The sequence below is a fragment of the Eriocheir sinensis genome, chromosome 49 (genome assembly GCF_024679095.1).
Source record: "Eriocheir sinensis breed Jianghai 21 chromosome 49, ASM2467909v1, whole genome shotgun sequence".
Lineage (NCBI taxonomy): Eukaryota > Metazoa > Arthropoda > Malacostraca > Decapoda > Varunidae > Eriocheir > Eriocheir sinensis.
In genome coordinates this window covers 2837386-2863893 of record NC_066557.1, presented here as the reverse complement: position 1 = coordinate 2863893, position 26508 = coordinate 2837386, and the positions used below count along the sequence as shown (strand labels likewise).

Here is a 26508-nt window from a genome sequence, read left to right as displayed (position 1 = left end):
TAGTGGTAGTAGTTATAGTAGTTACGATGTGGAGCTTGGAATTTCTTATGTAGGACTGGAAGATTTTGGCAGGTAATGGAATGGTTGATGTGTGTGTATGTAGTGAATGGGGTGGTTAAAAAGGAATGTGGAGTAGTTGCAGTGAATGTAGTGGTGGTGTGGAGTTAGAAGTGACTGAAATAGATGTGGAAGAGGTGGACTGGGTAATAGAAGGGTTGAGGTGGTGACTGTATTGGTTAGGAGTGATGAGGAAGTGATTGTAGTGGTGGATGTTATGGTGGTAGGTTAGGAGTGCCTGTTTAGTAGTGGAAGGAGTAGATGGAATAGTGGAGTGGGTTACGAGCAGTGGTGTGGTAGTAATAGAAGGGTTGAGGTGATGAATGTATTGGTTAGGAGTGATGAGGAAGTGATTGTAGTGGTGGATGTTATGGTGGTAGGCTAAGAATGGCTTGTATAGTAGTGGAAGGAGTAGAGGGAGTAGAATGGGTTGCGAGCAGTGATGTGGAGTTATGGTGAAGGTGGAAGTATAGGAGAGTAGAGGAGAGAGATAAAAAATGAATTAATGGAAGAATAGATGGAAGGAAAAGATGGAAAAAATGTAAGAATGAGTAGAGAAAGGGAGGAAAAATGAGTGAAAGAGGAGGAAAATAGGCAAGGAAAAGGGAAAAGGAGAAAAAGAAAGAGACGGAGAAGGAGATATGAGATGTAGGGGCGGGCTGGAGAAGAGAGATATAAGGAGGAGGAGGAGGAGAAGGGGGAGATGAAGAACAGGAACGAAGGAGGGTGGTAGACATGGAGAGGAAGAGGAAGGTAAAATATTAGGAGACAAACTGAGGGGGAGAGGAAGGGAAGGGAAGGGAAGGGGTATTCAGTGGTTAGGAGGAAGAGAGATGGGGATTTCGAAGGGGTTCTTGGAGGGGAGGGAAGGGGGGGGAAGGGGAGGGGGAGGGGGGCGAACGTGGTCACGAACGCCAGAAATTTACAACAGAATGGGACGTAAAATTTACACGAGAGGTAAATTTAGGGAGTGGGTATCCCTCACCTCCCCCCCCTTACCCCACCGTCTCTCTCTCTCTCTCTCTCTCTCTCTCTCTCTCTCTCTCTCTCTCTCTCTCTCTCTCTCTCTCTCTCTCTCTCTCTCTCTCTCTGTGGGTGAAATAGTTTACATTCTTTAGTGACATCTACTACTACTACTACTACTACTACTACTACTACTACTACTGTTACTACTACTACTACTACTACTACCACCACCACCACTACTACTACTCGTTCTTACACTTTAACAATCACATTACAATTTTTCGCCACAAATCCGTCCTGACACCCCAATCTCGCCCCTCCGTCCGTCTGCATAACGTCCAAACGTCTGCCGTGAAGCGCGTGTGACAGGGAGGCAAAACAGTGCTAATGTAGAATGTCCAGACTCATTACTTCCATTAGAGAGAGAGAGAGAGAGAGAGAGAGAGAGAGAGAGAGAGAGAGAGAGAGAGAGAGAGAGAGAGAGAGAGAGAGAGAGTATGGTTGTTATCTCTTTGCTTACGGTATTTGGCTTTTTAGTTTTTTGTATTTATTGTATAGTTCGAATATGGAGTGTGTGTGTGTGTGTGTGTGTGTGTGTGTATGGTCTCCTATACTATACTATACTTTTTTTTGTAACTATCCTTTCACTCTCGCTTACCACCTATTGCTTCTTTAACTCGTTCATTTATTGCTTTTTTATGATTACTCTGTTATCCTGAATCATTGTTATATTTTGCACGCTTTTCTAATTGGTCCCTATCTATCTTTATTTATATATGTATTTCTATCTCTCTATCTATCTATCCTTTTTTGTATGTAGGAATCAACTTGGACATAAAATTGTTCCGTTTCGTAAGCAAATGAAACAGTTAAGAGAAGAAAACAGGAGGAAACATCGAGAAAACAGACACTAATTCAACAACAGAACCAAAAATATTACAAATCTACAAAAAATCAACTAAAATAACATCAAACAACTCTAAAAAATCAATGCAAAAAGACTTAAAATACATCAATAACCTCAAAACGCCTCTTGAAGCTCCGAGACGCGTTCCGAAGCAGCGCTGAAGGGAGGCAATGAAGGGGGAGGGCGGCGGTAGTGGCTCGGCTGCGGTGGCGGTGGAAGGACGTCGTGCGGGTTGACTTCTGGTGAGTGGGGGGAGAGAGAGAGAGAGAGAGATGGAGATGGAGATGGAAGCAAGGTGGAGGGTGTGATCTGGTTGTTTCTTCTTCCTCTTCGTCCTAACCCCCCTCCTTCCTTCCTCCTTTTCTTCCTCTTAACTATCCTTCTCCCATCCCTCTCTCCCCCTCCTTCCTCCTCTTCTGGTAACTTCTATGCTCTCCTTTATTCCCTCCTCCTCACCCATTCTCTTCCTTCTATTCTAAACCCTCCCAGTTCTCCTTTTTCCCTCCTCCTTCTTTCCTCACTCTTTTTCCCCTCCACAACCATTCTTCTCATATTCTTCATCTCCATCCCGTTTCTTTATCCCTTTAACGCAGTGAGTGAGAAATGAATGAGAGAATAGACTAGTGGCCATTATATTTACTCGTCCTCCCTTTACCTTCCTCTACCTCTTTCCCTCCCCACTTCACTCGTTTCATCTCTCCTACTCTTTCCCGGACCTCTTCTCTCCATCTTCTTAAGCCACCAGTTGTTAGCCTTCTCTTTCCTTCTTAATTCTCCCTTCTCTTCCTACCTTTTCTTTTATACCTCCTTTTTGTCTTAACCCATGGTCTTACCCCTCTCCTATTTTCCTCTCCATCTCCTCCTTGCCCCCTTTTTCCTTACTTCTCCCTCTTGAATATGGCAACTTCTCGGTACTTAAGGGAAGAAAAATTACACCTAGTTTTATATGTGGTTTTATTTATTTTCTTTTTATATATCTTTACAGTTCCATTTGCTTGTCTTGTGGCTGGCCGGCTGTTGGTGGCTGTGGCCTCTCTACTCATCCACATACATCCTGCCACTCCACCACCACCTCCACTTGGGCTGCCGCCGCCGCCGTCTGCATCATTAGTATTCAGGCGATGTATTAGTTTGTTTAATTTGTTGATAATGGTTCCAGTTTGAGATTATTTTAAAGGTTTATGTTTTCTGGTTATTTCATAATTGTTTGCAATTTGAGAAGGTAAAGGAAAGGGAAGTAGAAAAGTTAGAAAAATTGTCTGGAAAGGAGGGAAGTTAAAGGCGATGGTTTGAATTTGTTGTATAGGAAGGCAGCCGTTCTAGTTAACCTTCGTTGGTTATTTTTCGTCAGTGTTCGTCACATTAAAATTTTCATAAACTTGAGGGATCGAAAATAATTCGTAAATTTCAGTCTGAATTTTTTTTTTCTTTGGTTAGCAGTATTTCATTATTTTCAGACGGATGATGGTAAATTTTAATCAGTTTTCTGTAAATTTTTAATAGATGTCAGATACCTGTTGGCTACAAAGTTTTATTTTTCCTCCTAGCACGTAATTATTATTTGGCACTTATTTTTAAAAATGTCAAATTTAAGTGCTAGTCTTAAAATTGTGTCAAATATAAGTGCTAGTCTTAAAATTGAGGTCTTAAAATAATTAAAAAAAAAATAGTCAATTAAATAGGGACAAACTGACAATCCGTAAATACTAATACGTGAGCACCTCAGTTTGCATCTTGTGTGACGTCTCTGTACTTGTCATTTATGTATATTGACCCGGATTTTCTCTGCCTCTTCGTCAGGTAGCTGGTGGCAGACGCAGCGCCCGGAATCTCTCTCCAACCCTCACCACTGCACCCAGGACCCACCCACCACCCGACTACCCAGGTGCCAGATGGAGGAGCTCGTTTCACAGGGGCGTCTTTGGGTGGCCGTGGCTCATCTGTCCCGCCCAGATGAGCCGCGCAGCAATCTGAAGGAGTCCGTGCGGAGTGACTCGGCTCCTTGGTGGACTATGGGAGAGCAGACGGATAGAAGAGAATAATAGTAAAGAGAAGAAAAGGAAAACAATGGATATACGAGGATGTGCTTTCAAGGTATATTACTATTATTGGTACAGGTGTAAAAAATAATAAACCCATGAAACGTATACTCTATTTTTATTTATCCCTTACTGCTATTTTTATTTATCCCTTACTGCGCTCATTAATTTACTGACCTCACATACCCCCCTCCCCCCTACTCTCCCAGTTTACCTACACCGGTCCAAGCAAGTGGCAGGTAACCCCGACTACCCCTCCCTTTCCCTCCCCTTTGCACATTGACATCCAGCGGCAGGGAGAATATGCGTGTACAAGGGGGAGGGGAGGTAGCCGGGGTTACCTGCCACACACCTGTTTTCGGTGCAGCCCAGGTAACTTCCGTTTTCTTCCGCTCGTCGTCTTCCTCACGCAGCCAAATGTTACTTCTCCTGGACACGAACGCTAATCTTCCCTCCTTTTATCTTCCTCCTTCCCTCTTCCACGACTTTCCTCCACATACCTGCAAGTAATCAAACTGTTACGTCCGGCCGTGGCGTCAACATAGGTAGAACGCACCTGGTCGATGTGCCGAATATAATTGCTACAGCAAAATTTGAAAAGTTTCGAAGCAAATAAATGGTAAAAAATCTGACTTTGGTTCAAAGTAATGCCAAGAAAAAAATGATAAAAAGTACGAAAATTGGGTATTGAACTAAGAAAAAACCTGATCGAGAAGAACGTTCATGTAAACACAAACCAGCAGAACGTAAGGGAAATTTTTAAAGGTGAAAAATACGTTGCGGCAAGCTAAATACCACAGTGTAAAATACATTCCAGGTAAGAATGCAGAATCTCATAATAAACATTTTCAGACTGCATTAAAAATAACAAAATGCGACCAAGAGCTCGGTAAGAATGGAACCGTGCCACACAGCAGCTCCGGGAAAGAAAAGAGGAAGGAAACGAAATCACCGAGAGCAGCGCCACAGGACGAGTATCAAAGAACATGGAGAGAAAACTTACATATAAAAACCAACAATCTTGCAAAAATAAAGCACACAGTATTATCCCAGAAAGAAACCCCCTAAAAAACCTAAGCAAGATTAACATGCACACGTACACGCACACAGGGAGACACACATACAGACACACGAAAAACACACACAACACACGCTCGCAATCACACCTGTAACACACTAATGTACGCACGCACCTGACAAATCTGCACATACATAGGCGTGAGTACACAATAAAATTACAGACGGTCCTCCATAGCGCTGCAGTTAGCTCCTTCGTCTCACAAAAGAGATCCCGGGTTCGATTCCCGGGCCTCCGGTGGGGGCTGGCCTCCAAACCCTAGACATGGAAGATACAATTATGTGAATTACACACACACACACACACACACACACACACACACACACACACACACACACACACACACACACACACACACACACACACCGCTTCGATAGCTCAGTGGTTAAAGCTCTGCACTGCCATGTTTCATGGCAAGACAGGCGGAGGTTTAAACCCCGTTCAGGCCGGGATTTTTCTTCTGACGAGGAGCGGTCACGGTCTCCCCTAAAGTAATATGGATGGGGTGTGTGGAGGTCCCGGCAGTACCTAGTGATTGACTAACGAGCCTTGCTCTAATCGGAAAAGAAAGTTGGAAAGTTTCGTTTAGTCGGCGCAACATATGTGGTCATATGCCGGAGAGAGACAGGAGGGGAAGGAATTATTGGAGAAGGGAACAGATCCCAGGAGACGGGACACAACCCCCTGGTGCCCATTCACTGCTGGGTGGACAGGGGCGTAGGGTATCGGAAAAGTAGCCCAAATTTTTGCACTACGCCCGGGAATCGAACCCGGGCTCTCTCGGTTGTGAGCAGTGTGTGCTAACCACTGCACCACGAAACCCCCGTGCTCTAATCGGGAGGGTTCTTACTGGCGATGACGCGTCCAACTCGTGATCAGGCCGTGGTGAATCTCACACTCACACTCACACACTCACACACTCTCACACACACACACACACACACACACACACACACACACACACACACAGAAGTAAGTATACAATCTAACTCTCTGATAGACCGGGTAAGGCCAGCGAAGGGCAGACAGCAAGTACAAAGAGCGAACACGACAGCCGCACGCGACAGTACATAACATTCTTGGCCGCATACCACAGCACGCACGCACGCACGCACGCACACAAAACATCATAATTAGTGTTATTATATTCCATTGACCCCAAAACTATGATGAACACAATAAAAAAAAATGTTCCAGTTAAAAAAAATGAAATAAATATAACAAATACAAGTTGATAAGGATGACAAAGAAAATAACGGTGGTAACAGATGAAAAAAAAAGGTAATGAAAGGAAGATGAAGGAAGGAAGGAAAACAGGAATAAGCCGAGGTAAGAGGCATGGGAGAGAAGAATGAATAGGAAGAAAATAGAGAAGAATGACGAAAACGGAGTGAAATTTGCAGAGGTACATCAAGTTCTTTCTTCGTCCTTTCTCAGAAGTAAAACGAAAAAATCTTCAAACTGTCATGTCAAGATCACGTGTTTTAGAGAGAGAGAGAGAGAGAGAGAGAGAGAGAGAGAGAGAGAGAGAGAGAGAGAGAGAGAGAGAGAGAGAGAGAGAGAGAGAGAGAGAGAGAGAGAAAGCATACACACTCATGGCTAACAGTCACACCTGCCACAATTCTTCACACCTGACCCCTCACACCCTCACCTGCATACTAACTTGATTACCAGGAACACTTCAACGGCCCAGGTGAAAAAAAATCTCCCCCCCTTTTACCCCCTAAGACCCCCTCATCTCTCCTCTGCCCCCCTCAGAATTTGCTTCCTCACCTCTTCCTCTTCACCTCTTCCGTTTCACCTCTTCCGTTTCACCTCTTCCTCCTCACCTCTTCCTCCTCACCTCTTCCTCCTCACCTCTTCCTCCTCACCTCTTCCTCCTCACCTCTTCCTCCTCACCTCTTCCTCCTCACCTCTTCCGTTTCACCTCTTCCGTTTCACCTCTTCCTCCTCTCCTCTTCCTCCTCACCTCTTCCTCCTCACCTCTTCCTCCTCACCTCTTCCGTTTCACCTCTTCCTCCTCACCTCATCCCCCTTCCTCTACCAACTCACTTTCCTTATATTAAAATAAAGGCCAAAAAAGGGCAACAATGGGCAAACAAATGCAAGAAGAGGCAGAAAAGGGGAAGTAAAGGGCAGAAAAAAGGACAGTAGAGAGCAGAAATGGGCAGCAAGTGACGGGAAAGAGCAGTACAGAGCTGAAATGGGCAAACAAAATACAAAAGGATGCAAAAGGACAGTAAAGGACAGAAAACTAGACAGAAAGGGCAGGAGAGGGCAGACGATGGGCAGAGAAAAACAGTGAATGGGCAGAGTAGGGCAGAAAATGGACAGTAAAGGGCAAAAGTAGGGCAGGGAAGAGCAGAAAAGGCAAGTGAAAGGCAGAAAAATGACGGTAAAGGGCAGTAAAGGGTAGAATAACGACAGAGAAGGGTATAAACAGGACATGAAGGGGTAGAAAAAGAACTGAAAGGGGTAGTAAAAGGTAGCGGCCTCTTGCAGACTCTTATGTTCTTATGTAGAATAACGACTGAAAAGAGTAGAAAAAGGGCAGTAAGGGGCAGTTAAGGGCAGAAAAGGACAGAAGAGGACAGAAGAGGGCAGAAAAGGACAGAAGAGGACAGAAGAGGGCAGAAGAGGGCAGAAGAGGGCAGAAAAGGACAGAAGAGGGCAGAAGAGGGCAGAAAAGGACAGAAGAGGGCAGAAGAGGGCAGAAGAGGACAGAAGAGGACAGAAGAGGGCAGAAAAGGACAGAAGAGGGCAGAAAAGGACAGAAAAGGACAGAAGAGGGCAGAAAAGGACAGAAGAGGGCAGAAAAGGACAGAAGAGGGCAGAAAAGGACAGAAGAGGGCAGAAAAGGACAGAAGAGGGCAGAAAAGGACAGAAGAGGACAGAAGAGGGCAGAAAAGGACAGAAGAGGACAGAAGAGGGCAGAAAAGGACAGAAGAGGGCAGAAAAGGACAGAAGAGGGCAGAAAAGGGCAGAAAAGGACAGAAGAGGGCAGAAAAGGACAGAAGAGGGCAGAAAAGGACAGAAGAGGGCAGAAAAGGACAGAAGAGGACAGAAGAGGGCAGAAAAGGACAGAAGAGGACAGAAGAGGGCAGAAAAGGGCAGAAAAGGACAGAAGAGGGCAGAAAAGGACAGAAGAGGACAGAAGAGGACAGAAAAGGACAGAAGAGGTCAGAAAAGGGCAGAAAAGGACAGAAGAGGACAGAAGAGGACAGAAAAGGACAGAAAAGGACAGAAGAGGGCAGAAAAGGACAGAAGAGGGCAGAAAAGGACAGAAGAGGACAGAAGAGGGCAGAAAAGGACAGAAGAGGGCAGAAAAGGACAGAAGAGGGCAGAAAAGGACAGAAGAGGGCAGAAAAGGGCAGAAAAGGACAGAAGAGGGCAGAAAAGGGCAGAAGAGGGCAGAAAAGGGCAGAAAAGGACAGAAGAGGGCAGAAAAGGACAGAAAAGGGCAGAAAAAGGACAAAGTGTAGAAATACCGCTAACACTTCAAACCCTGACGAACATATACACACCCATAGACCAACCACATACTTGTCTGTCCCCATTGCCTTATTTAAAACACTTTTATTCCTACTTTCTCCCCGATGCCTCTCCACCACGCCAAGGCCTACGGAGCTCATTAAACCAGGTGATGGAACGGAATTACTACTTGACAGAGGCACAGGGAACACGGAATAACGCTATGGAAGAAAGGGTTAAGGAACACCTACGAAGATACGGAGCGATTGACGATACGGATCAAAGGGATTAGGATAAGGAAGGGTAAATCTTAGGAATAGCGGCTCCTAGCGGGTGATGCGCGTTTAGGGCACGATGTGGTGGTAATTACAACACTTCTATCACGTACAACGGGGTTTTGACAAGCGGACAGGTGTGTTTATGTCACAAGGGGTGTATTTTTTCCACGCTGGCCTTACGATTTCTTCCAAGTCGATGGGGGATGAGACTGCGAGCTCCGGGGTGAAGAAAGGGAAGAGCCCGCGCGGAAAAATACGCCCCTTGTGACATAAACACGCCTGTCCTAAGGAAGCTCTACAACGGGATAAGGGTAAGGGATGAGAATAAGGAACATTTGCAACGAAACGGTTCAATTGACTGATAAAGGAACAAGATACAAGGCTGCGGAACATATTAAAGGAACGCGGAACTACTGCTTGATGAACATTATAATCAACTACACGGAACACAGGTTAAGGAACACATGAAAGCTACTCGGAACTGCTACTTGATAGGAGGAATATGAGAACGGAACAAAGCTGCGAAACATGGGGCGAGGATTATATTAAAACGATATGGAACTAATGCTTGATAGGGGAACATGGAACACGCAAAACAGTCACGGAACACAGGATAAGGAAGATTTTTGAGACACGAACAACTCCTTGATATAGAAACATGGAACAAACTCCAACGGAACACAGCCAAAGGAACACCTCTCCTCCCGAAATTGACCCTTCTTTCGGCCATCTCTTTTGATTCTTTTTTGTATAAGCAGCGAGTAGCGGGCTTTTTTTTATTATTGTTTCCTTTTTTTGGTGCCCTTGAGCTGTCTCCTTTGTTGTAAAATAATTAAAAAAAAAATGCTGCGTAGAGGAACATAATACACGGCCAACAGGAGCTACGGAACACACACACACACACACACACACACACACACACACACACACACACACACACACACACACACACACACACACACACGCATCTTACACGTAACATTAAAAGAAAACTACTATCCAAATCAGACCCGATGACATACAGTTTTTCGCAAATATCTTTCAAACGAAGACGTGGATCAGCATGGGGCTTTGGCACAGATTGTTTCACACACTCCGCTAATTTCTGACGCTATTGTACAATGCCAGATGCGGTTAATTGTGGCGTTTACTCTTGACTGTGATGGCAAAACCTGCGTGAGCCACTTACACATTCGAACAGGTGAGGCGTGACGTATCTGTGACGTGTATCCACCACCTACCTCCACCCCTGGCTTCCCCTACTCCCATCCCTCCCTTTCCCTCCCACCTGCCCTCCTTCTCCCCACTCTCTGCCCCCCATCTTTCTCCCCATACTCTCTCTCTCTCTCTCTCTCTCTCTCTCTCTCTCTCTCTCTCTCTCTCTCTCTCTCTCTCTCTAACACTTGTGCTGTACACGAGATATGAATCCATGCACACGTATGACTTGAATTAATGGCAGATAAATATAAATTATATCCCGTCTGCATCAGCATCAACAGTGATGACGAGGATGACCTGTTTGTCGATGGTGATGAATATTAAAGTAACATGTGGTCAGTTATTTACATTACTAATCCACCCATCATATTCTCGCTGACTATTTTTGTGTGCTATGACTTTTTAACATATCTACATGAACCCATATCGTATGGCAGTCTTTTCCTAATATCAGAATAAAATATTCATATGTTTCTCCAATTTTGTTTCACGTTTTTACTCTGCAATGAATTCCCGCTTCAATTCTACCCTTATTCCTTTCCGTCTCTTAAGCGATTTCCTATAAATGATCAAGCGTCAGCTACGTGCTTCATCCCATCATACGCTCAACGTAACCTGTGGGAAGGAGGGTCATATACTCGTACAACTTTCAATGGTTGTATAATTGCCAAACAAACCTCATACAGCACTTAAGCAACATCCAGTTACGCTGGAACAGGAATTAACCCGGTAGCTGCGGGGGTCATGTTTCTTAGGTTAGGTTAGGTTAAAGGCCCCTCTAAGGTAAATAATGAGAAAGAATCATCACTCACGCAAACCATTTCATAATATAAATCAACGCATGTGTGATCAGTTTATGTATCATCTATTTTGGGAGGTTTATATCATGGCAGAAATTTGGCCCATCGCTGGTACACGGTAAAGCCGCAAATTTGGCCCGTCGCTGCTACCGGGTTAAGGTCGTGTGCATAAAACACCAGACCATACTTAGCATATACTTTCGAGTTATCCGCCATTATAGACAAGTCATATGTGTGCAAAGCTTCACATCGCATGAACACAGAGAGAGAGAGAGAGAGAGAGAGAGAGAGAGAGAGAGAGAGAAAGATGGCGCGGGGAGAGAGTGCGGGGGAGGAGGAGGGCAGGAGGGAGGGAAAGGGAGGAATTATCCATAATTACGCCATAATTAACCGCATCTGACAAAGCACAATAGCGTCAAAAATTAGAGGAGTGTGTGAAACAATCTGTGCCAAAGTCCCATGCTGATCCGAGTCTTCGTTTGAAAGATATTTGCGAAAAACGGTATGTCATAGGGTCTGATATGGATAGTAGAGAGGGAATATAGGGAACGAGGAAACAAGCAGGAAAAAAAAGTTATAGTTCCTGAAATGATCGCTAGAGTGGCAGAGGAAGAAACAAGGCAAGGTGGTTTGGACAGTTAGCGAGACAATCATGAGAAGGGAAGAGTGCGGGGGGGTGGGGTGGGGGGGGTGGGGGGGGGCATGCCGTTGGACCTAGTTGTTGTAGTAGTAAATACAAATAACAAAAAATAGTAATAATTATTGGTCACCTCACCCAACACCATTATCGACAAACCAAGATGGCGCAGGAGTGGCGTCTGGCAGGAGCGTGGAAGGTGCAGCATTGTGGCATCAACCTGGTCCTCTTCTATATCAGTCGGGTAGTCAACATGGCGGCAAGGTGACGTCACGGCTTGACTTCACGACACTGCTTCACCTCACCAAACCCTGAAACAATACAAGCATTATAACACTAATACTCTCATACTTCAAACACTTTACTTATCTATACGAAAAACTACTTTCACACACACACACACACACACACACACACACACACACCGTCATACACAACACACTCGCACCTCTCCTTCATATTCCATATTTTTATTCTCTTTCTATTTCTTCATTTACTGTCACCTGAGCTTCCCCTCCCCCCGCCAAAAAAAAAATTGGGTATTGGCTGGGAATCACGAGTTGAGAGCGCGATCAGACCAAGGTGAGTTACCCCCCCCCCCCTAAAAAAACACCAAAATATAATCACCGTCTACCCCAACATCCTCATTCATCCCCGCTAACAAGGTAATTAACAAGATAATTGTGTTGAATCGAAATACCGTATATCAACATAGAACAATCACACACCACACGCACCCATCACCAGTTAACTCAAAACACATTAAACTCGGAGATGTATTACCTACTTGAGACAGAGAAACGCACCCTCCTCCTCTCTCGCCGGGCACACACTGAGGCAAAGGGGAGGACGGAGGAAGTAACCAACCCCCTCACAGTAAGTCAAACTACCGTACGTTTCCTTTTTACTGATTGATTGGTTGATTTCTTGGTTGATTTTATTGGCCTCTAATGTACGTACAATAATTGATAATACACTAGAAGAAAATCCAAGCTGGATCTGTTACAACGACCCAACAAACTAATAATGATTACAAGTTTAATGAAACTTTAACACCTCCTTGTCCTCTTAACCCTAACACAAGAAGGATAAGCCACGTTACTGATGCATATTTAATGTTTCCTCCTCTTGATGTAAAACACAAGATATATTAGTTTTCCCTATTAGCACCAAAACAAAGGACGTATTAGGTCTTCCCCTCCGCACCCAAACAAGACACATTCGTTGGATCAGTTACAGTAAATCTCGATGCGTGGCACAACCCTGAGTGCATGAGCCTTTTCTTGTGAACGGGGAGGCGCAGGACACAACCAGTGTGTACAGGAATGCATAGTCTGTCAAACAGTTTTAGGAAGAAAAATATAAGCGTATCATAAGACATTATTTTAAATTGCCATGAAAGTATTACAAATGTGTGTATTAAGCATTAGTATACTATTAGTAGTATTATATTGTTAGTAATACGCATTTAGTACTTATATAACAATTATTTAAGATCAGGTAGCTATTTCATATGTTCAAAATAGAAAAAAAAAATCATTCTTATATTTTCAACACTAAAACTACAGTAAAACTGAGATACCCATACATTTATCTGGTAATTTATCGTCGTAACAGCCTGGGTACGTGAAATTTTCAAAAGTTCTCGGAAGGATTCATGAACTAAAAAGTAAGGTAGAACTCGGAGTTAGACCGTGAGATTTACCGCATCAGGACTCATATTATCGATGCAGAACAGCAATTATCGTACCCGTCCAACACAGACAAAGTGGCAGACATGGCATCACAGGACCAGCAGGTATACCAATATCAATGGTCAAATTAGCTCTCTATTTCCTGCTTCTCTACCTCTTATAGTGACTACCGACGCTGTTTTGAAAATTTATGAAGAAGATGATGTTTGTATGAAGGTTTGTCAGCCTGATAAGCATTAAAATGTCTCGGTATAACGGCAGTGAAAGAGAAGGTAATGTTGGTAGCCCTGACTTGTTGCAAAGGGATGTGATGCCTAGCTAGTTATGTTTTTGTTGCTGTTGTTGTTGTTGTTGTTGTTGTTGTTATCTTGTTGTTGCTGTTGTTGTTGTTGTTGTTGTTGTTGTTGTTGTTGTTGTTGTTGTTGTTGTTGTTGATATCTTGTTGTTGTCGAGTTGAACCAAATAAAGGAAGAATAATACGAACTGTCATTTCAGGCCCACAATTAGCTGACAGGTACGCCGTTCACACCTGTCATTGGCCGGTTATCAGTGACGTCACGCGTTTCCTCCAATGACAGCACGGAAGCGACACGCCGACCACCACAACAACCACAACAACCACCACCATTATTAGTCCCACCACCGTCACCACTACCATTACCATAACCACCACCGTCACCACCACCATTACCATAACCACCACCGTCACCACCACCATTACCATAACCACCACCGTCACCACCACCATTACCATAACCACCACCGTCATCATCATCATCACAATCACCTCCGCCATTACCACCCCCAGCCCCGTCGTCACCACCAATACCACAACCACAACCACCATAACCATTACCACCACCACTACTGTCATTACAACCATTACTTTTGAATCCGAACAGCATCACCCAAACCATATCCCAACCACCCATTCCACCACCACCACCATCACCACTAACACCACTAATACCAGACCTAACCAACAGGGAACCATCTTACTGGGGATGGTGGTGATTGTGATGATGGTGGTGGTGGTGGTGGTGGTCAGACCTTCATCACCACAACGATCACCACCATCACCATCAACAGTAGCGTTCAAGTGTGTGTGTGTGTGTGTGTGTGTGTGTGTGTGTGTGTTAGAGAGAGAGAGAGAGAGAGAGAGAGAGAGAGAGAGAGAGAGAGGCTGGGAACAGTTCCATATGTAGAGGATTTTCAAAACCTTCGGGAATCACATCAACGCATTCCAAGTCCCATTCCAGAATTCCTGAATAATTAAAGAGGTGGAAGTTAGCCGAGGCTCACCTGAATGTTTGATTACACGTGCGCCTCACCTGCCTTTTTTGTCTTCCTCCTGCTGCTACTACTACTACTACTACTGCAATGACTATTTCTACTACTATTACTACTATTTGTTTGCTATTGTTACTCAAGTATTTATTTTTGTACTAATATTGAAGTAGTAGTAATGGTAGCAGTAGTAGTAGTAGTAGTAGTAGTAGTAGTAGTAGTAGTAGTAGTAGTAGTAGTAATATTTGTAGTGGTAATAGTAGCAGAGGTAGTAGTAGTAGTAGTAGTGGTAGTGGTAGTAGTAGTAGTAGTAGTAGTGTGTGTGTGTGTGTGTGTGTGTGTGTGTGTGTGTGTGTGAAGGTCCATATAACTTGAACACTCTTTTTTATTCCGAGTCTAACATATTCTCTGCTGATCAATATATCTTTATCTATCGAAAAATCTATCTTATCTATTTTTTGATCTGTCTGTTTACTCGAATGTTTTTCTCCGTCTATCTATCTATCTATCTATTTATCTATCTTTTCATATATATCCATCATTCTCTTTCAGTCTTTTTAGCAATTTAACTTTATACTCATCTATTTATTTACTCATTTCTGACTATCTCTGTATCTTTCTGTCTATCAACCTATCCATCTATCTATCTATCTGTCTATTTCTGTCTGTTTATCTATCTATCTATTCATCTCTGCATCTCTCTCTATTTCTATTAATCTGTTCATCTATCTATCTATCTATCTATCTATCTATCTATCAATCCCCTCTTTATTTATTTATCTACTTTTCTGTCCGTCTATCTATATATCTATCTCTTCTCACCCACACAGAACAAACATTAATAAACAAACGGTATGAGAGAGAGAGAGAGAGAGAGAGAGAGAGAGAGAGAGAGAGAGAGAGAGAGAGAGAGAGAGAGAGAGAGAGAGAGAGAACAAGCATAACGCATTTAGAGTGAGATATTTTTTGGAGTATTTTTTTTCTTTCAACATTTACGAACTCGTGACATTTCCTGTGTGTGTGTGTGTGTGTGTGTGTGTGTGTGTGTGTGCCTACTTTTTCACATGAGTGCGTGACGATTCCTCACACACACACACACACACACACACACACACACACACACACACACACAGAGGAATTCCTTTCTTCCACAACTGCAGTTTTAGAATTTACTATTTAAGGAAAGAAAAAAAATTATGTGAAGGAAAAAAATGGTAGTGAGAAAATTGATGATAATTGTAATGATGATGATGATGATGATGATGATGGTGATGATGATGGTTATGATGGTGGTAGTGGTGGTGATGATGGAGGTGGTGCATATGATAATCGGAAAATGACCACAGCTTATTGGGAAGAGGGGAGAAGAGGGGAAGAGAAGGGGAGGAGGAGGAGGAGGAGGAAGAGGAGGAGGAAGAGGAGGGAAGGAGGAGGGGGAGGAGTAGGAGGAATGATGGTGATATCTGCTATTGACTGTTGGAGTGAGGGGAAGAAGAGGGGAGGAAGGGAGGAGGGGAGGGAGGGAGGGAGGGAGGAAGGGAGAGAGGAAGGGAGATAAAGAGAGAGAGAGAGAGAGAGAGAGAGAGAGAGAGAGAGAGAGAGAGAGAGAGAGAGAGAGAGAGAGAGAGACCCTTACATACCAACACTCCCTGTCACCTTATCTCCCTCAATCACCCTTTACCCTGCCTCACCCTTACTAAATCCACTGTCACCCTTCTCACCCTTCTCTTCCTACTTTTCTTCACCCTTTTAGCCCCCTTCTCACCCTGTTACACCCTTTTTACGTTTTGACATTTCCTTTTCACTGTTATTTTACCTTGTTGCATCATTTAATTTATTTTCCTCACCCTTTTCACCTTCCATTGCCCTTCCTCACCCTTTTCACCTTCCATTGCCCTTCCTCACCCTTTTCACCTTCCATTACCCTTCCTCACCCTTTTCACCTTTCCCCTTCTTCCTCACCCTTTCTTTCCTTTTCTCACCATTTCTATATCTTGTTATCTTTTCATTCTTTCTATTCACCCTGGTACGCATTTTCCCTTGATTTTAGTCCCCCTTCTTCCCCTTTCACCCTTCTTCACCCTTTTCTCCTTCCTTCCTTGGCCCTTCTTCACCCTTTCTCATCTTTATCATCTTTTTACTCTTCATTTTCACTCTTGTTTTTTCTCTTTTCACTTTTGTTCACGCTTTCTTCTCCTTTTCCTCGGCCTTTTTTTTCCTTTTTCCCCTTTCCTCTCCCTTTTTCTCACCCTTTCACTCATCCTCACCTTTCCTCACCTCTCCTCGCTCCTTCCTCACCTCCTCCTCAACCATTCCTTTATCTCTTTCTTCCTCACTCTTCCTCCCCTTTCACCAACAACAACCCCACCCCTCTTCCCCCTTCTTTCCTCCTCTCCACCCTTTTCCTCATTCTTCCTCACTTTTCCTCCCACACTCCGTCTCATTTCCCCATCCTTCCCTTCCCCTTTCTTCCCCTTCCTTAATCCCTCCCCTCACCCTGGTCACCCTTCCTCACCTTTTCCTCACCACATCCTCACTCTTTCTCACCCTTATTACCTTTTCACTCGTCCTCCTCACCTTGTTACACCATTCCCTTCCCTTTTCACCTTTCCTCACCTCTACCTTTCCCTTCCTTAACCCCCTCCTGCGTCTTTCCTCATTCCTTCCTTCCCCCCTCCCTTCACCCCTTCCCTCACCCCTTCACTCCAGCACAAACACGTATCAAGTATTTGTTAAGCATTTCCTGCAGTCGGTCAAAATCATGCAGGAAACTTTGCACGTGTTTCTAGCGGCGCCCGGAGGATATACGGAGGAGGAGGAGGAGGAGGAGGAATGGAAGGTTGAAGGAGAAGGATGTGTAATGATGTTTTGAAAGATCATGTACGAGAGAGAGAGAGAGAGAGAGAGAGAGAGAGAGAGAGAGAGAGAGAGAGAGAGAGAGAGAGAGAGAGAGAGAGAGAGAGAGAGAGAGAGAGAGAGAATGCGAAAGAAAGAGAAGGGGGAAAAAAAGAGAAAATGAGAAAAAGAAAGAAAGAGAAAAGAATGAAAGAGAGGAGGACATCTTTGCTTTTTTGCCTTTTTCCCTACATAAAAAAAGCCCTTAATAGGAAGTCCCAGGCATTTAATAGCAAGGCCTTTTGGAGCGCGGCGGTTCCTTGCTTTTATGTTCCGTGCAGGTGTTTGGGGGGCAGGGGAGGGGGAGAGGAGAGCAGGGGGGCGGGGGGATATGGAGGATAGGAGAGAAGGGTGACGAGGGGGAAGGGGGGACGCAAGGGAGGGGAGGTGGAGGCGCAGGAAGGGAGAGTGTAGCAGAAAAACTGGGGAGGTGGCGGTGAATGGGTAGGAAGAGGGTAGGGAGGAGGAGCTGAAGGGGGAGTATGGAAGAAGTAGGGGGGAGGTGGAAGGTAGGGGGAGATCTGAAAGGGGAGAATAAGGAAGAAGAGGAAGGAGGTGGAGGAGAGGTGGAGGGGCGAAGTGACATTAGTAGGGTGGGATGGAGTGATAAGATGGGGAGAGGGTGTTCAAGGGGAGAGGAGGAAGGGGGTAAGGGGGGAAGGGTGCTGGTTTTGAAGGTAGGGGAAGGGGAGGGAAGATGGATGGGGTGATGAGGGGGGGGGAGATGGGGTGAGACAGAAGAAAGGAAACTGGGATTGAAAGGGAAGGATAGGGAGAAGGAACGGTGGAACGAAGGAATGAAAATAGAGAAGATATATAGAAAGGAGTGAAAGGAAGAGGAAGAATGAGAGGGGGGAGATAGCAGTGATAGGTGGAGTGAGGTGGGGTCGAGGGAGTTGGGGAAAAGGGGAAAGTTTGGGGGAAAGGGAAAGAGGGGAGAAGGTTGTAGGTTGATGGGGGTGTGGGTAGGGGGAATAAGATTTGGGGTGAAGGGAAAATGGGGAGAAGAAAGAAAGGCGTGGATGAAAAGAAAGAAAAGAAAGAAAATAGAAAGAAATTAAAAACAGACAGATGGGAAGAGAAGAACAAAAAATAAAGATAGCAGAAAATAAATAAAAGCGAAAGAGAGAAGGGAAGAGAAAGGAGAAAGGAAAAGGAAAAGAAAAAAAGGATCGTGAGGAATGAAGAATGGAAGACAGGAAAAAATGCAACAAATTCTGAGAGGAAGAAGAAAGGAGTGGATGAAAAGAAAGAAAAAAAGAAAAATAGAAAGAAAAAACAGACGGATGGGAAAAGAACAAAAAAGAAAGAGATAGCAGAAAAGAAATAAAAGCGAAAGAGAGAAGGGAAGAGAAAGGAGAAAGGAAAAGGAAAAGAAAAAAAGGATCGTAGGGAATGAAGAATGGAAGACAAGAAAAAATGCAACAAATTCTGAGAGGAAGAAGAAAGGAGTGGATGAAAAGAAAGAAAAAAAGAAAAATAGAAAGAAAAAAACAGACGGATGGGAAAAGAACAAAAAAGAAAGAGATAGCAGAAAAGAAATAAAAGCGAAAGAGAGAAGGGAAGGGAAAAGAGAAAGGAAAAGGAAAAGAAAAGAGGATCGTGAGGAAGGAAGATAGGAAAAAATGCAACAAATTCTGGGAGGAAGGAGAAAGGAAAAAATGGAGGTAAAGGAGAAAGACATAATGAAATACAGCAGCATATGGAATGAAGGAGGGAGAGAAGCGAGAGAAGGAGAGAGGAAAAGTAAAAAGAAAAATGGAAAATGGAGGAAGAAAAGAAGGAGAGCGCTAGAAGAAGAGAAGAGCGATGGAGTGAGGACAAACTGAAGACAAAGAGAGAAAGTAAAGGAAGGAATAGGAACAGGAGAAGAGAAGGAAAGAAAGGAAAGAAAATTAAATGGGAAGTTTAAAGGGCAGAAAAAAAGGATGAAGACAACAAAGGATGAAAAAATAAAGGAATCATATATAATTAAAAGGAAAGAAGTAATTGAAATACAAGAAAGAAAGATGGACAGAAAGAAAAAGATGGAAAGAGAAGTGAAGAAAGAGGAAGAAAATGAGAGAAAGGAAAAGAAAAATGGACTGATAGATGTAAAAATAGGAATAACGAAAGAAAGAAAGACAAAGCCAAAAACGAAAAGAAAAAAGATCGAAAAAAAATCGAAAGGAATGAAAAACAATGAGAAAAAGAAGAAAAGAATATAGAAATGAAGGGAAAAGAGAGAAAACAAATTATGAAGGAAAAAATCAAAGAAAGAAGAAAAAAAGGAGCAGCCATGACGTGATAAAAGAGAAAAAGTAACGGAAAAAATGACAATGAAACAAAATAATAAAGAAAGAAAAGGAAAAGAAATGTCAAAAAATAAATAAAAAGAAAGAAATTAAAGAAGGAAGACGGAGGAAGGAGCAGCCATGATGAGGATGTCTGGAAGTGAAGGAAACTGTTCTTAACAATATAAATGATTTTGATTACCTCCTACATCACAGTGAAGGAGGGAGGGAAGGAGGGAACGAAGGAGAGGAAGGGAGGGAGAGAGGGAAGAAGAGGACGGGAAGGGGAATGAAGAGTTGGGTCGAAAGAAAGGAATGACTGAAAGAAAGGAGAGAAGGAAAGAGGGAAGGAAGGGGGAGGAGGAGAAGGAGGACAGGAGGGGTGGAAGGAAAGAGGGAAGGAAAGAGGAGGAGGAGGACAGGAGGGGAGGAAGGAGGAAGTAAAGAGGGAGGAAGAGAAGGAGGTAAAGAAAGACGGAAGAATTGAGAGAGAACTGGGAATGAAAGAAGAAAGGAAAAGAACGAGGGAAAGAAATAAGGAATGAGGATAAGGAGAAGAAATAAAGGAAAAATAAGAGGGACAGAGAAAGGGAAGGAGGGACAAAAGAAAATAGAGAAAGAGGTAAGAAAGGGAGGAGGGTCAGAATGAAAGAGGAAGGAAGAGAGGAAATAAGGAAGGCATGAAGGAATAAATAGAATTGTTGATAGAAAAGAAAGAATAAAAAAAAAGAAACGGGGAAGTAAAGAACAAAAGAGAGAGCGAAAGACGGAATTAATATACACAAGAAGGAAGAGAAGAGAGAAGGAAGGATGGTAAAGGGGAAAGAAGGAAATACGAAATCGAAATAGAAAGGGAAGAAAATGAAAGGAGAAAAGGAAAGAAAGTAAAAAGACACAAAAGAAGGAAAAAAGGAGAGAAGAAAGAAAGGAAAGAAAGAAAGGCGTCTGTTGAAAATTATCTTTTCTTTTCTTTGTTTTACTTTCTTTTCCTTTCCGAGATTTTTGTTTTTCTATTTTTTTTCCAAAGTTCTCGATTTTTATATTTGTCTTTATTATTACTTAAATTTGTTCATAGTTACTTATATATTTCTGTATGCGTGTGTGTGTGTGTGTGTGTGTGTGTGTGTGTGTGTGTGCCTCTCTCTCTCTCTCTCTCTCTCTCTCCCATCACTCTCACACCCCTTCCTGTATCTCCCCCTCACCCAGACCTTACTCTCCCTCCCTCCCTCCTTCCCTCTCTCTCCCTCTCTCTTCCTCCTCCTCCCCTTCCTCCCTCTCTCCCTCCAAAAGACCTCTGGTATTGACTCTCTCCTGACAGATGGGTGAACGTCCCTCCCTCTCTCTCTCTTCTCTCTCTCTCTCTCTCTCTCTCTCTCTCTGTACATTCCTTCGCTTTCTCTTTCATATCTTCTTTTTCTTCTTGTCTTTCTCCTCCTCCTCCTCCTCCTCCTCCTCCTCCTCCTCCTCCTCTTCCTCGTCTCCCTTCTCTTTTATTCGTTCCTAAAATACGTTCCAATATTTTTTTGAAGACAACATTTTTGAAAAGGAAAACAAATCATATTTTTAGCGGAGGAAAATAAAAAGAAAATGCGATGCGGTATTGGCATTTGTCAATAATAATTATAATAATCTCTCTCTCTCTCTCTCTCTCTCTCTCTCTCTCTCTCTCTCTCTCTCTCTCTCACGGACAGAGACATACGGTAATAATTCTAAATATGACGAAAGGAAAACTAGAAAAGTGTGAGTGAGTGAGCGAGCGAGTGAGTGAGTGTGAATGTGTGAGTAACTGTGTGAGTGAGTGATTGAGTGAGTGAATGAGTGAGTGAGTGAGTGAGTGAGTGTGAGTGTGTGAGTGAGTAATTGTGTGATTGAATGATTGAGTGAGTGTGAGTGAGTGAGTGAGTGAGTGAGTGAGTGTGAGTGAGTGAGTGAGTGAGTGAGTGAGTGTGAGTGAGTGAGTGAGTGAGTAAATGTGAGAATAAGGTAGTGATTGAGTGAGTGAGTTTGTCTGTGAGTGAGTGAAGGAGCGAATGAGTGAGTGAGTTTGTGTGTGAGTGAGTGAATGTGTGAGCGAGTGAAGGAGTGAGTGAGTGAATGAATGAGTGAATGAAACAATGAGTGAATATGCAGAAATAAATAAAAGCGAGAGAGAGAGAGAGAGAGAGAGAGAGAGAGAGAGAGAGAGAGAGAGAGAGAGAGAGAGAGAGAGAGAGAGATGAAGATTCTTAGCAGAGATAAAAACAGTATTTGAATATTGATTACTGTCGTCCACAGCTGGTTGGCTCATTAATATTTAGTCAAGGGGGAAGGGAAGGGAAGGGAAGGGAAGGGGAGGAAAGAGGAGGAAGGCAAGGGAAGGGAAAGGAATGGGAAGGGAAGAGAAAGGAAAGGGAAAGGAACTGAAAGGAAGCGAAGGGAAGGGAAGGGAAAAGGAAGGGAGTGATATGAATGGGAAGAGAAGAGAAGGGAAGGAAAGAGAAGGGTAGGGAAAGGAAGGGAAGACTAGGGAAAGGGAAGGGAACGGAACGGAAGGAAACGGAAGGGAAGGGGAAATGATGGAATGAAAGAGAGGAGTATATAATGAAACGATGAGATGGAAGGGAGGGGAAGGGAAGGGAAGGGAGGATAAGGAAGGGAGGATAATAAAAGGAAGGGAAGGGAAAGGAAGGGAAGGGAAGGGAAGGGAAGGGATGGGGTGGGATGATAGTGAAGGGTATGAAACGGGAGGGACGGGTAAATATGGGTAGATATGGGAGGGGAGAGGAAGTTGAGGGAGAGGAGAAGAAGGGAGAGTAATGGTAAAGGAAAGGAAGGGAATGAAGGGATAGAGGGGACAGAACGTGAGGGAGGAAAAGTATCGAAAAGGGAGGAAAATGCAGAGGGAAGAAACATGTAAACATGGACGAGCAGGCAGCAGAAAGCCTATTGGCTCATAGTGAGGCAGCCTGCTTTTAAAGATTCAATCAATCCGTCAGCCACAGGAGTGGCTTGCGGGAAGGATTAAAGCACTATTTCACGTACTCGTGGATACGTTTAGTTCACTCCCGACGAAGCAAAGTGACGGTCAATGCGATTTTTAAAGGAATTGATTGTTTCTGCCCTAACCACTCATACAGGAAAGCTGTTCCAGTGGTGGACGACTCTGTTCGAAAAATAACTCCTGCTGATATCCGTAAAGCATCGCTTAGCTTGAATTGTTTTACCGTTCTTTCTTGTTCGCGGGTTAGATTGTAGCGTGAATAGTTTGGAGTGATCAACATTGCTGAACTTGTTCAGGTACTTGAAGACTTGTATCGGTCTCCCCGCAGACGTCTCTTTTCCAACGTGAAGAGGTTGAGTCGCTTGAGTATCATTATCGTAGCGCGTCGCTGTACTCTCTCGAGTAATTCAATGTCTTTCTTGTAGTTAGGAGACCAGAATTGCACGGCGTATTCCAGGTGGGGCCTTACCAGAAAATTATACAAGGTTAACACAACTCCCGGCGTCTTGTATTCGAAGTTCCTCGCTATGAACCCGAGCATAGTGTTGGCTCCCTTGCAGGCGGACTTACAGTGTTTTGCTTCTTTCAGGCCACTGCTGATGGTGACCCCGAGGTCTCTCTCCTCCTGTACTGCCTGTAGTGGTTCGCTACTCATGTAGTATGTGTGGTTGCTGTTTCTGGACCCGATGTGCATTACTTTACATTTGGTAGTGTTAAAGGACATCTGCCACTTTTCCGGCCACTGAGTGATCAGGTCCAGGTCTCGCTGGATGATTTCACAGTCTGATGTCGTGACGGCTTCCCTCCCACCTTGGTGTCGTCGGCATATTTAGAAAGTGTGGATTTTAATCTTAGTTCTAGGTCGTTGATATATAGTAATAATAATAATAATAATAATAATAATAATAATAATAATAATAATAATAATAATAATAATAATAATAATAATAATAATAATAATAATAATAATAATAATAATAATAATAAAGATAAAAATACCTGCTAACATCTTTCTTTTATAAATAATTTGGATATTAATGAAGACTTTAATGAATATAACCCTTGATTATGTGAGTTTATTCTTCGTGTTTTTTGTGCATATTGAAGTTTATTATATTCATTGCTTATTTAGTTTATAGTTCAGACCCTTTATAGTCTTAGTAATTCTTCTGACGCTGAGAAAAAAAAATACTGGCTTAGTTACAAGGTTGTGTGTGTGTGTGTGTGTGTGTGTGTGTGTGTGTGTGTGTGTGTGTGTGTGTGTGTGTGTGTGTCTATCTTCCCTAAAACCAAAATCACCCCCAGACGCCATTACCACCACCACCACCACCACAACCACCACCATCACCATTAACCTCAATCACCACCATTACCGCCCGTCACCACCACCACCACCACCACGACAACAATTGCTGCTACTGCCTCCACCACAAACACCACCGCTTTCGATACTTCAACTACTACTACTACTACTACTACTACTACTACTACTACTACTACTACTACTACTACTACTACTACTACTACTACTACTACTACTACTACTACTACTACTACTACTACTACTACTACTACTACTACTACTACTACTATTACTTCAACTACTACTACTACTACTACTACTATTACTACTACTACTACTACTACTACTACTACTACTACTACTACTACTATTTCTACTACTATCATAAGTTCCTACAGATTTAATTAGGTAAAGTTTTCGTTGATAATTAATTTACTAATGAATGAATATGATTAAGAAGAATGTCCGTATAAATGCATACATAATAAACACACACACACACACACACACACACACACACACACACACACACTCATCTCCCTCCCCCCTCCCAACACACGCACACGCACACATACACATACACGTACACACACACACATACACACGCACACACATACATACGGATTCGGATTAGATTACTTCTCGTGAGCAAAATATCCGCAAACAACACTAATTATGGCCGGATAAAAAGGCTCGAAGCGGACCCAACCGGATTCGGACGGATTTATACGGATTCGAGCGGACGCGAACGGACCGAAATAATAAAAAAAAAATCGTTGTTATATATATAAACGCTGGGCTTCATCTGGCCTTCCATTGTGGGCGTGAGCTTTATTTTTCCTTTTTTCCCCTTTTTCCTTTTTTTTGCTTGATTGTTTTCTCTTTTCCTTCCTTTTCCCAATCCTTGTGTGATGTTTTTGTCTTTTATTTGTTTTTTTTTATTTGTTTCTTTGTATGTCTGTTTATCTGTCCTTCTGTCTGTGTTTGTGTGTCTCTCTCTCTCTCTCTCTCTCTCTCTCTCTCTCTCTCTCTCTCTCTCTCTCTCTCACATATTTACAATCTTCTGCAATTCCACGTCTGATTTTTTTTTCTCTCTCTCTCTCTTTCCTCTTTCCTTCTTTTCCTCGTTTTCTCCTTCTTACCTCTTTCCTTCCCTTCCTCCCTCACCTTCTAATCTTTCCTTCACAATCAGTCTTCTTCCTTGTCACCTCCTTCCTTCCCTCCTTCCCTCCCTCTTCCCTCCTTCCCTTCCTCTCCCCCCCTCCTTTCCTCCCTCCTTCTCTCTTCCTCCTTTCCAAGCAGTTTTTCTCTCCATCCATCCTTACCCCTCTGCTACCTCTTCTTCTTCCTCTACTCCTCCTCCTCCTTCTTCTTCTCCCCTTCCTCTCCTCCTTCCTCTTCCCTCGCATTTCTTCCTCCATCTTTCTCTTCCTTTCGTCCTCTCCTCATTTTTCTCCTCCCTCCTATTATTCACTTCCTCCTCCTCCTCCTCTTCCTCCTCCTCCTCCTCCTCCTTCTTTTCAGCTATTTTTCCGTTCTTTATTATATTTCACGGAGTTTTTTCATTTATTTTTCTTCTTTCTTTCTTTCTGTCTTTCTTTCTTTCTTTCTTTCTTTCGTTCGTTCTTCTTTTTCTTCTTCTTCTTTTGCTGCTTCTTCTTCTTCTTTACTCCTTTTTCTTCTCTTTTTCATCGTCCTTATATTTTTCTTAAAGTTCTCCTTCCTCCTCCTCCGCCGCCTCCTCCTCCTCCTCCTCCTCTTCTTCCTCCTCCTCCTCCTCCTCCATCAATTTTTCTAAGCCTTACTAATATCAAAGAAAGCCTGTCACTGTCGAAAGATTATTATGAACGAAAAAAAAGGAAAATAAACAGAAAACGAAAAAGAAAAATAAGAAAATCGGAAAAAAATTGTTGTTTGCACGGATTTCTTTTCTTGATATACTAACTTACTGCTCTCTCTCTCTCTCTCTCTCTCTCTCTCTCTCTCTCGCTTAAAGTTATCTCGACACCTTTCTCCATTTTCTTTCTCTTCTCCTTCTTTTCTTCTTCCTCCTTTCTTCTCTTCTATTCCTCCTTTCCTCCATTCTCTCATATATGTTTCTGTATTCTAACATTCGCTCATTCGTATTTTTTTCCCTTTTTTCTCCTTTTCTCTTTCTCTCCCTCTTTTTCCTGTTTAATCTTTTCTTCTTCTATTTCCTCTTTATTCCTATCTTTCTTATCTTCCTCTATTTCGTCTAATATCTTTTTCCTTTCCTCATGTCTTCTATTTTTTCTTATTTTCTCGACTTCGCTTTCTTTCCTTTTCATTTTTTCGCTCCCGTTCATTTTTTTTTTATCTTCCATTCCTACTTTCCTTTTCCTCGTCTCCCTCTTTATCCGTATTTTCTTTAACTTTCTCTTTCTCACTTTCCTTTTATTTTCGTCTCCTCTTCTTCATATTTTACTCCTTTTCCTCACACCGTTTCCTTTTTTTCCTACTCCTTCTTCATCACCTTCCTTTTTCTCTTTCCTTTTATTCCATATTTCCTCTTCTTATTTTTTTCTCTTTCTTTTCTTCTTTTCTCTTTATTATTTATTTTTTCTAGTTTTTTTTACCCTGCCTCTTTTCCTTTTCTTCCCTACT

At 43.0% G+C, this 26508-nt stretch overlaps 2 long non-coding RNA genes across 6 annotated transcripts in view; one reads left to right on the top strand and one right to left on the bottom strand.

Annotated features, from left to right (window-relative positions):
* LOC126981700 (uncharacterized) overlaps nucleotides 1-3877 on the top strand; it is a 10688-nt gene extending 6811 nt beyond the window's left edge. The window contains exons 1-3 of one of the 2 annotated variants that reach the window (XR_007734053.1): nucleotides 2023-2172; nucleotides 2916-3053; nucleotides 3731-3877. This is a non-coding gene — a long non-coding RNA (uncharacterized LOC126981700). Of the gene's footprint in view, nucleotides 1-2022; nucleotides 2173-2915; nucleotides 3054-3730 lie in introns of those variants that run through there. The other variant, XR_007734054.1, reaches the window with a different exon arrangement.
* The window catches only part of LOC126981701 (uncharacterized), a 101865-nt gene continuing 79225 nt past the window's right edge, over nucleotides 3869-26508 (bottom strand). The window contains exons 1-4 of one of the 4 annotated variants that reach the window (XR_007734058.1): nucleotides 12239-12294; nucleotides 11611-11762; nucleotides 4322-4469; nucleotides 3869-3940 (exon numbers count right to left, since the gene is read on the bottom strand). This is a non-coding gene — a long non-coding RNA (uncharacterized LOC126981701). Of the gene's footprint in view, nucleotides 3941-4114; nucleotides 4470-11610; nucleotides 11763-12234; nucleotides 12295-26508 lie in introns of those variants that run through there. The other 3 variants (XR_007734055.1, XR_007734056.1, XR_007734057.1) reach the window with 3 other exon arrangements.